The sequence below is a fragment of the Artibeus jamaicensis genome, unplaced genomic scaffold (genome assembly GCF_021234435.1).
Source record: "Artibeus jamaicensis isolate MK-2021 breed Jamaican fruit bat unplaced genomic scaffold, CSHL_Jam_final contig_851, whole genome shotgun sequence".
In the NCBI taxonomy this organism is placed as follows: Eukaryota; Metazoa; Chordata; class Mammalia; order Chiroptera; family Phyllostomidae; genus Artibeus; species Artibeus jamaicensis.
In genome coordinates, this window is record NW_026521986.1 from 9,317,228 (window position 1) to 9,326,642 (window position 9,415).

A 9,415-nucleotide genomic window follows, 5' to 3' on the forward strand; every position below is an offset into this window, starting at 1 on the left:
ACACTGACTCTGACCCATTCAACTTTATATTAACAGCTCTGGGACTTCCAGGACCAAAGATGGAGCATGAACCAGTGAAGGTACCTACTAATTGCAAGTGCCACAGAGTCAAAAACACGCAGTAACCATTGGCTGGAAGGGAGGAAAGGAAAGGAAGGATGAGTGGGGGACAGATGAATGACTTGCTGTGGGGGTCCTGGGGGTGACTACACACCTGGAAGGGTTGAGCTGTCCATCAGCAAGATGTTCTGGATCCTTCTAACTGCCATCGTAGAGGGCAAGATGCGAATGGCGGGCAGATGCAGACTGCTTCAGAGGACAGAGGCCCTCCCCAGCTGAGCTTCAGTCTGGATGCTACCCATCGTGCTTCAGGGATGCTGACCACCCAGCACCACATCGCCGGTCTGGTGTCATCTCAAACCATCCAAGACTGGGCTGAGGGACCAGACACGTGCCTGTCCCAGATTAGGCCCGGGGCCAGCAGGAACACCCACAGGAAGGAGTCCCAAGCCCATTAGCACTTGCTGGCACTGACTCTGGAAGGCAACCAGGTAGCACTGAAGGGACCTCTGGCTCCAGCAATTACCTTCTAAGAATATCTTGGCAATGACAGTGATCCCCATTTCCCTGTAGAGGACAGTCTCCAGGAGTCCTCCCACCTCCAGTTCCAACCAGGCCACCAGAGCTCCCACTCTTTTCCTCCCTCCAGGTCCCCCTTCTTCCTTCTCTCTGCCCCCAAGATCCAGCCCCTGCCTGCCCTCTGCAGCCCCATTTCTCCCTGCCGCTTCTTCCCCCTCTGGGTCTCATGAAACACCACTATTTTCTTTCTCTTTTGAATAGCCCACTTCCTTTTACTTCTTCAGTGCTTTCATCTGCAGTATTTTATCTGCCTGAGATGTCCTTCCTCTGGCCCCTCTTGAATGTCTAGAGTCCCGGGGGCATCCAACCTGCATCCCGCAGCCCGCCTGCAGCCCAGGATGGCCGTGAATGCGACCCAACACAAAACCGTAAATTTGCTTAAAACATAATGAGATTTATTTTGTGATTTTGTGTCACAGTGCATTTAATGTGTGACCCAAGACAACTCTTCTTCTTCCAGTGTGGCCCAGAGCTGCCAAAAGTTTGGACACTCCTGGGAGATAGACAGTCCTGCTTACCCTTTAGAGGTCTTCCCCGACATCAGGAAGGTTAGGTCCCTGCCATAAGCTTCTGCAGCATATCCTGCTTTGGCCCATGACTCCTATAATCAGTTCGTTGCTTTTCATCTCCATGAGGACATGGACTGTGTCTGTTTTGTTCATTACTCTGTCCCTGTTCCCTAGCATAGCACTGGCACCTACCAGTGGCTCTTCCATCATTTCCAGCTCCTCAGATTTAGCACAGTTCAGACTCAGTTTCTTTCAAGGAGGCTGAGTCACGCAATGCAGAAAATGCAGTGCTTAATTAAGTGTGTTACCATAAACCTCCGTATGGCTGGAAATCCTTTCCCAGGCTCCCAGAGACCCGGGAGGCCAGAGGAAAGGCAGAGATGCCATGTCCGCTGCTTCTTTAGTGAAAATACTCATTCCAAGTGTGGAAAGCCTTGTAGTCCAGCTAAAGCCATTGCCTAGCTGGCTTCCTGCAGGAAGTCTGGAGGGTAGGGGGGTGAGGGGGAAATATGTAAGCCACCCAGGCCTTGGCCAGCTGAAAGCAAGCCTCAGCCCAGGAACCTCACACCGTCCCCCACCCACATAGCTCCCCTGCTCCGCTCCCACCCGCATGGACCAGTGGCAGGAACCCAAGTTTGCGTAAACAAGGCCACAGGAAAGCAAGCACCCTTATCTGCTATCAGTTCTCTTTCTCTTGCTCAGCCACTTGGCTGGACCCTCAGCCAGGAGGTGGGAGCTAGCCAGACTCCTCCCCTTTTCTCCTTTATCTTTTCTCCCTGGCCAATTTCTCCTCCCCCACAGCTTGAGCTCCCTGGGGTCCCTGCTCCGCCAGCTGGAGAAGGGAGGCAGTTGTCTCTTCACAGCCCAAAGTCAAGGCCGTGTCTCTGATTGTCTACACTGGGAGGCTCCCTCCTCCCTCCTTCCTCCCCTCCCAGTTCCCTCAGGATGGGGTGGCAGATGTGTTTATCTTGCTGGAGGAGATGGGGAGGAGTGGTGGACAGCAGTCTGGAAATTAGCTGAAGGGTGTGGAGTGCCCATGGGGTAAAGCTCTGGCTTTGGCACGCAGGGCAAGAGAGTTGCCTTTGGGTCCTCGCGATGTTCAAGCATCCAAATGGAATCAGATGGACAAGAGTTCACTAGGTACAAGGTCTCTTCCTGCTCTAAAACTCCATACAACGAACTAGAAGGCTGCGGGGGAGGGTTGTTGGCAAGGGTGAGTCTGACTGTCTGCCTGTCTCTTCCTTGGACTTCTAATTGCACAAGCCTGGTACTGACCCAGAAAGAGGGGGTGGCTGGCTAATCCTCTCCAGACTGTCATATTATACCAGAGGCATTCCAGCCTGGAAAAAAATCTGTGAGTCTGAGGTATCGGGTTCCATGAAATGAAAATATCTGAGCCACATCCCTAAGAAAATAGATGCTATACTTCTCAGACCAACTGAACTGTGAGGGGAGAGGCGGGCTCCTCCCCCTTCACCAACCACAGGCCCTTGTCTTCCCCTCACAGGAGTCACGGGGGTCCTTGGAGAAGTCAAACAGTGACTGAGCTCATGACCCAAACGCAAGACAGATGAGCGTACCGGTGGGGCAGAGCACCTGGGATTTACAATAGCACTGTGAGACCTAAACCCTGGGCAGGTCAGGGACATTTAGGGGTTAACACAATCGCTGGACAAAAATAAACCAAAGCCTTAAACACTCAAAGCAGTTGACAAGAGGTCTCAGAACTACAATATTGTGGCCCTTCATTTTATGGAGAAGAAAGTCAAGTGATAAGTGTATGACCCTACCATGGCCCTGAAAGTAATACTGGAGAAAGCAAGAGCTTGAGAACCCATTCCTGTGGCTAGACTAGGGACAGGCCAACTACCACCCACTGGCCAAATCCAGCCCACTGCCTGTCTTTGTAAATAAAGTTTTATTGGAACATAACCAGACTTGGAAGATTTACACACTGTTTATGGCTGCTTTTGCATTACAACAGACTTGAGTGCTTGCAACAGAGAATGTACAATATGGCCTACAAAGCCAAAAATATTTAATATCTGCTCTTTACCAAAAAAAAAATTTCCTGACTCCTGGGATAGACCAAAACAAGCTAAAAACACAGCATCCCAAAGTGGAAGGTAAAGTCCCAACTCATCTGCTTCCATCAGAGAGCTATGGGTTCTCTGAGTGTGCCTGTCTTCTCATTCAAACACACCAGAGGGTGGAACCCAGATCCCCCTTGGCTGAGACAGGAATGGTCAGGGTGCATCTTAAACCCATTTATAATCCATTCAGCAACACATATGTGTTGAAGAGCCTGTCTTGGCCCTTAGGATACACCAGCAAACAAAACAGACCAAGAACTGTCCCTGTGGAACTTATGCTCCAGGGACTCGTTTGTAACTCCCCCTCGACGGTTGTCCTCAGCCGGATTCTGAGGTCGCTCCCTCTCCCGAGGGCTGCGGCTGGACCCCAGTATGGCCTAACGCAGAACTTACTCTAGGGACCTCTGTGTGGTAGGGTTGATTGTGATTTGGTAGAGGAGGACTTTACTTCCTCCGGTAGGGGGGATTGGGCTTGGCCATATGACTTGCCTTGGCCGATGAAAAGTGAGCAGAAGTGGCAGGTGTCCCTCCCAGACAGAGTTCCAAGGGTCAGTGAGTGATCAGCATGTTAGTCTCTTTTGCTTCAGCTAGGAAAACCATCAGTGTCCTGTATCAAAAAGTTCCAACGTCCCTCCATCAGCCCAAGAGCAAAAACCACTGAAGAGGCTGACAGCCAACACATGACAGACATGTGGCACAAATGACAAATAACCTTTGTTATCATGAGCCTCCAAGATTTTGTGGTAGCTGCCACAGCATAGCCACACACACCCTGACTTCGTTTTTGTACACTAGGTGTGTCCTAGTAATATGAGCATGTTTTTTTTTTTTAAATTTCCTCACTGACTCTCACTGGGAAAATAATTCTAGCAGATGACATTAAAGTGTCCATAGACTGTATGGACCCTTCGCCACATTTCCTGTACAACACAGGCCTTCCCAGATTCTTTACTCTGCTTGGTTGTTGCACTCACAGCTCCCCAGGCCTTCTTTTGCAACTCTTAAAGGACAATGTCTCGTAGAGCTGGGTTGTCATATCATTTCTTAATAGATGGAACATCTAATTCATACTTATATACCCTAACCGAAACATTCTAGTGAAGTCCACTGGTTATAAGAAGCATGTCCATGTCCTTGTGTGTCAGTCTTACTAGTTCAAGGTCACATATATCAAACTCATCTGTGCCTTATAGTAGCCAGATGTGACCTGCGCATTGGTGCCCGGGAGACTTCCCTCTTCCTCGCCCTACACGCGAAGTGCAGTGTTCCCCGCTGGCTCACCTCCCCCCATCTCTACACGAGGAGCTGTCTTCCCCTGTGGCCAGCATTCTTGTTCTTCAGTACATGCCCCAGTTTTCTTGTCAATGACATTTATTTATCTTCTGGGCTTCTGCATACCTTTCTGCTGACTCTGTTACTTTCCCGACTACTCTAGGGCAGGCTGCAAGTGTTGGCTTAGTGTCCAAAAGCTAGAATCCTCAAGTTGGAAAGACCCGTGTGCTTATGGGGAAATGTGGGGTGTTTATCCAGGCCAGGATTGGGGCCGCCATCTGTGCCATTTGGCAAGAAGGAGGCTAGGCCTGAGTCAGTGTGGGAGACAGGTACTGACCTTTGCCTCACATGGCCGGCAGACCCGCGGAGCACTGGCAGAGCAAGATGGAAAGCCATGGGTGGACCTGCTCAGTAAGATGGGTAAGGAAAGCAGCAGGAGTTACCGAGATGTCAGCAAGTCCAGGAGTTCTGCTCCCCCTCTTAGCCCAGAGCTTCTCCCCTCTGGGAGACACACGAAGATGGGTTCTACCTTCCTTGCCTTCCAGGGAACCCAGGTCAACCGGGTGTGGGGACACATCTCTGGGAAGGAGACAGAGGCACAATTAAGCGATAAAGGGGCTGCTGGGGAAAGCACCCTTCCAGAGCCATATCCCCTCCTGCCACCCTGCTACAAAGTTGCATATGAGAGCGTAGCCCAATATGTCCTCAGTCCCGGAAGCAGGGAGGGGGGAGATGAGAGGGTCAAGGTTAAGGCCCTCCTGAGAATATATGGGGTGGAGGCAGCTGAAATTCCTCAATCCTCACCCAGTTCATGAGCTAATAGATGAGAAAGCCCTTTGTAAACTACAAAGCACCACACAAACAGAGGATTGTCATGGCTGATTATTCTTTACTCCCTGCCCACCCCAGAACTCGATTTCTCTGAGGGACGCAGGGCCTGGCCACATGCCCAGTAAACCCTGGGGTCCGTCTGTGGCGTTTTGAATGCCTCGTCTCCCCCACGCCCCCCCTGGCCTCGGTGCTCATCCTTTGGTTCCACCCACCCAAGTCCCCATCTTTTTCAAAGCCACAACCCCTTCCTGCTTCCCCCGCACCCTCTCACATCCAGCGGAGGCCTGCCTGGTCTGATCCACGTGGGGGGCTTCCGAGATGGTTCTTCCTTGTCCCAGCACCTCTCTCTCTACCCCGTCTTTTCTCCCCAGGCCGCTGTGCTCTCTGGCTGTTGGCAGTTCTGAGCCCCACTACCCTGCCCCACTGGAGCCCCTTTCCTTAAATAGCACCCCAAACTCCAGGCCTTTAACAGCTTCTTCCAAACCTGCCAGTCCTGGGACTCATCCTCTCTGCTTGGCTCTGAGTAGCAGCCCCCTAAAACTGCAATAAAGCCTCAAGAGATGCTTAATAAGCGGCCAGGGCTATGACACATAGATATGAGTGGGATGTGGTCCTCGCACCTTCCAGGGAGCTAAAGAAACACATACCTGGAGAAAGCTATGGTTCAAGGATGACGAGGCTTTGAGGGGTGCTTGGTGTTCTGCGTGCTCCCGGAGCTCTGGGGAGCTGGGAAATGGGGCCCAGATCTTCACGGAGGATGCGTTTCATCTGGGCAGGGAGGGAAGGGTAGGCCCTGCTGCCCTGACACATTCCAGAGAGATGAAACCCTATCCTGTTTGTGGAAGATCTCCAGGGCCGGCACTCTCAACGCAGCCCAACAACCCGGCAGGCCGGTTCCCACTGGCCCCTCTCTGACTTGGCTCCTCGCTGCAGCCTGAGCTCCCTGTTTGTCCCCAGGAGATGGAGAACAGCTGGTCACCAGCCTCAGTGCAATGACCCTCAGTGGCCCAGATTAGACAGGCAGTTGGAGGAGCACTGATGTCTCTGGGAGCCAAGAAAACCAGCCCAGAGGGGCCTTTCGGAAAAGGACTGAGCGAACGGACCCGGCCGGTCATCCGATATCAGCCTCTGGTTTCTGTGAGTGACAGACACTTAATGAACCACCGCAGCAACACAGGGGTGGGGGGTGTAGGGGATTCTGCTGGAGTGTTCCAGGTGAGCGAGGACGGTTAGCAATGAAAACATGGCCAGGTCGTGTGGGGAGGTGGCCCCACAGCCCCAGAACTGGGGACTTTAAGCTTCCAGACAGAGGAGGCTGTGAAATAAATATGGTTCTGTAGTGGCTGGTGGCCTCACACCCACCCAATGTGACCGATGGCCCAGCTGATGTAGGCAAAGGAGCGGGGAGGGTGCCGCTGGGAGGGCCATACCATAGAGGGAGATATGGCCTGGCCTCAGGGGCTGCTCCTCGCCCCAGGCCTGGGCTTCCTGAGAGAAGCACAGAAAGAGCCAGGTGGAGATGGATGTCACCTTCCTGTCCTTTGCCCAACCCCCACACTCCAGCCCGCCACAGCCACCAAAACCGCCAACATTTATTGAGCATTTAGCACTCGCCCCTCACCATGCAGACCCCCCCCATCTCACCTGACCGTCCCCAACACACAGCAGTCCTGTAAAAGGGGTCGGGCGTGTAGCCCCCACCAAAGAGAGGAGCCTCAGGAGGTTTGGTGATTTTCCCAGAGTCACAGCACACGAAGTGCCCCAGAAGCACTCACGTGGCTCCCTGCTCCAGGATCCCGGACTTAATCCAGGGGACCCGAGCAGCAGACGCAGACGCAGCCCTGCTGCGGGGGGCTGGAGGAAGACCAGCTAGGGCAGCAGAAGGCAAATGGGGCCCAGGCCCCTCCTCCGTGCTCCACCTCTGCTGAAATAAGATGGGGAGGAACTCAGGCCTTTCCCGAAGCCCCTGCGCTGGTCTCTCCCACCAGTCTGAACAAACGCCCTCCCTGCTGCTCAGTCAGGCGCCACACTCCTCCCTCTATGATTCCTTACACCTCGGTCTCAAGCGCTTTTATTTGTTTTGTTGTCTTTAATTTGTCAGGCCTATTGGTTTTATTTCTGAGGAAAAAGGGCTGAATTGTACTCACAGCTGAAGCCTCCATGATGCCCACAGGCGTACAACAGGTCCCAGCAATTACTTGCTCAGGGAGTTAGGAGCTGTCCCTGCTCTTTCCCCGCACTATGTCCACACCCTCTTCTCTCTTGGTTTGTGTCTCTGCCGCTGCACAAAGAGCCCTGGACTCTGGCCCACCCCCGGTGGACTCTCTCTTGCCTAGCACAGTGCCTGGCATACAACCACTATGCGTTTGCTTTCACTTAACACGTGTCCCATTTCTTCCATCATTTACGTCTCATATGCTTTACACACACATTTCTTTGATTTTTAAACCATTACTCCATAAGAGTTCATAAAGCGGATACTCTCCCATTTTTCCAGGTGGAAAAAGTTGAGGCCCAGAAAAGTTAACCAAGCACACCCAGCTTGTAGGAGGCAGAGGCAAGATTCAAACCAGGCTTAGCTGGTGCCCAAAGCCAAGCTCCCTCTTGCAGGCCCACTGCCTCCTCAGCCTCGGGGCAATAGCCTCTCTTGTCTAACCCCTCAGGACCCGTGGGCAGCTGAAATGCATCACCCCAGTGAGGAGCGGTTTCTTCTGGGCCCCAGGGAGAGGTCCCGGGCTGCTCAGGCCTGGAGCTTTCCATCACCCGAATTGGGAGGATGGGAAGTGGGTGTTTTTCTTCCTTGCAGCCTCCGTGCCTGATTCCTACAGTGCATCCGCCCTGGAGAATGACGGGAAGAAGTGGCTTCCTCCTGGCAGGGGGAGGAGCTGGCTTCTTCCCGCCCTTCAGAGAGGAGGAATTTGTTCCAAAGCAACAGCTACATCGGCCTTGCTGGGAGCACAAGAGGGCTTAGGTGCAGGGTATGGATTCTGCCCCCTGCCTCTTCAAGGCCTGGCCAGCTTTGGAACCCACCAACCGAAAAGTTTAAGGAGCTCTAAGCTTTCTGACACTTGGCCTGGGAGCAGCCAGGAAAATGAAACTGGGGTCCAGGACATTTCCTGGATGGGGCTGGGGGAGCTGTCCGTGACGAGATGTTGAGCATGTCTTAGGTACAGGGGACTCGCAGATGGGCTCCAGCTCGGCCACCTACCAGCTGTGTGAACTTCGGCATGGTACTTAATTGTGCTGAGGCTCTTTCCCCATCTGAAAACAGGAGAAAAACAATACTTACCTCATTGGGTTGCTGGAACATTAATCTGAAAATATAAGCAAGTGACTTGGAATGATGCTTGGCACATAACGAGCAAACGTTCAAAAGCAAGTGAGAGCGCCCTGGCTGGATGGCCTGGTTGGAACACCATCCTGTCCCTATCTACCAAAAGGGTTTGCCCTGGGTGGCGTGCAGGGGGTGGGCCAATCGTCCTGGAAGAAACCAATCAATGTTTTTCTCTTGCATCTCTCTCTCTCTCTCTCTCACTCCTCCACCCCCCTTCCTCTCTCTCTAAAATCACCAAACATATCCTCAGGTGAAGATTAAAAAACAAAAAAGCAATGAGAGCTACAGCAGATGCTACCATCAGGGTCAACTTTCTTTTCTGTAAGTTGCTCCCAATTTACTGACGAGAAAACTGACACAGACAGTAGGAGTGGAGCCAGGCTTGAGCCTGGAGAGCTTGGCTTCAAACCCTCCGTCCTTCACAGGATGCCCCCACTCCTGTGCAGACGTCACAGCGTAAAGTCACAGGGCCAGCAAGGGGCAAAGCCAGGATCCCACGCTGATCCCGGAGAATCAGATTTACGAAGTGATGAGTTGGGGATATTTATTACATTTGCTTTTAATATAATTTATTTAATTATTTGTTTTGCATAATTTACTGTTTAATAATGGCTGTGTGTAATAACTGACTCGATAACACACACGACCAATTCTCAGGTTCACTGTAAAACCGAAGGAGATAACGTCAGCATCACCCATCTGTGTACTGGAAGCAGCCATGAGACCTTGGGCACATT

General features: G+C 52.3%; 1 long non-coding RNA gene across 1 annotated transcript; it reads right to left on the reverse strand.

The window, feature by feature from the left end:
* Positions 1-957: 957 nt before the first annotated feature.
* Positions 958-6,106, reverse strand: LOC119059091 (uncharacterized). The gene is made up of 3 exons (XR_005084365.2): positions 5,992-6,106; positions 4,851-5,092; positions 958-3,848 (listed from the first exon to the last, which is right to left on the reverse strand). It is a non-coding gene; the product is annotated as an uncharacterized LOC119059091 (long non-coding RNA).
* Between the last annotated feature and the right edge of the window lie 3,309 nt (positions 6,107-9,415).